Source organism: Mustela lutreola, chromosome 5 (genome assembly GCF_030435805.1).
Source record: "Mustela lutreola isolate mMusLut2 chromosome 5, mMusLut2.pri, whole genome shotgun sequence".
NCBI lineage: Eukaryota > Metazoa > Chordata > Mammalia > Carnivora > Mustelidae > Mustela > Mustela lutreola.
Window position 1 is genome coordinate 69,581,854 of NC_081294.1, and position 1,742 is coordinate 69,583,595.

Below are 1,742 nucleotides of genomic sequence, written 5' to 3' on the forward strand. Positions count from 1 at the left end.
TCTTGTCAATGTACATAAAATTGCCTGTTGGGATATTTGATTGAAATTTCATTGAATTTGTAGATCAGTTTATGCAGAAATGGTATATTTATGATATTAAGTTCTCTAATACATGGTCATATATACATAGAATACATAATATTCTATTTAGGTCTTCACTGAATTTTCTCAGCAGAGGTTTTATAAATCCTTTGTTAAGTTTATTCATAGATATTTAAGAATTTTAATTAAATAGTGTATCTTTTAAATTTTTATTTTCTTTTTTTTAAGATTTTATTTGTTTATTTGACACAGAGAGAGATCACAAATAGGCAGAGAGGTAGGCAGTGAGAGAGAGGAGGAAGCAGGCTCCCCACTGAGCAGAGAGTCTGATGTGGGGCTAGATCCCAGGACCCTGAGATCATGACCTGAGCCAAAGGCAGAGGGTTAGCCCACTGAGCCACCCAGGTGCCCCAAATTTTTATTTTCTAATTGTTTTAAAAATCAGTATTTTATATTAGCCTTGCATCCAGTGTACTTGCTGAGTTCACCTATCAGTTCCAGATCATAAATCCTTTGGGTTTTCCAATTAGAAAATATATAATTTATGAATTATGTCTACTTCTTTACCCTTATAATTTTTACTTTTTCTAGCTCATATCATTTCTTAGCACCTCCAGCACAATTTTTTTTTAAGATTTTTTTATTTATTTGCCAGAGAGAGAGAGTACACACAAGCAGGCAGAGAGGCAGGCAGAGGCAGCGAGAGAAGCAGGCTCCTTGCCGAGCAAGGAGCCCGATGCGGGACTCGATTCCAGGACCCCAGGATCATGACCTGAGCTGAAGGCAGCGGCTTATTCAACTGAGCCACCCAGGCGTCCCATCCAGCACAAGTTTTAATGGAAGTGGTGATATCATCAAGCATTGTAATCTCATTTCTACTTTCGGTGAGAAGGCTTTTAATATTTCACCATTGTTGTCCTCTGTAGATTTTATGTTGGTACTACTTATTAGAAAATTATCATTTTATTGTATTATTATTATCATTTTATCATTATTGTGATCATTTTGGGGTGCCTGGGTGGCTCAGTGGGTTAAGCCTCTGCCTTCAGCTCAGGTCATGATGTCAGGGTCCTGGGATCGAGACCCGCATTGGACTCTCTGCTCTGCGGGAAGCCTGCTTCCCCCTCTCTCTCTCTGCCTGACTCTACCTACTTGTGATCTCTCTCTCTGTGTCAAATACGTAAATAAAATCTTAAAAAAAAAGTTATCATATTACTTGTAGTTTGGTGAGAAATTTTTATATTTGTTTAGTCATGAATAGGTATTTAATTTTATAAGTGTTTCTTTCCATATTTTTGAATTAATCACGTAATTTTTCTCTGTTCTGTTAAGGTGATAAGTTACATTGGTTGGGGTTTTTTTTTTTTGGATTTATTTATTTATTGGGGTACCTGGGTGGCTCAGTTGATTAAGCGACTGCCTTGGGCTCAGGTCATGATCCTGGAGTCCCAGGATCAAGTCCGGCACTGGGCTCCCTGCTGGGCAGGGAGTCTGCTTCTCCCTCTGACACTCCCCCTTCTCATTCTCTCTCTCTCTCAAATAAATGAATTTTTTTTAAAGATTAAATAAAAAAATAAAATAAACGATTTATTTATTTATTTGAGAGAGAGAGAAAGAAAGAGCAGGGAGGGGCAGTGGGAGAGAGAGAGAGATAGAGAAGTCTTAAGCAGGAAGAACCTGATATGGGGCTTAATTTCACA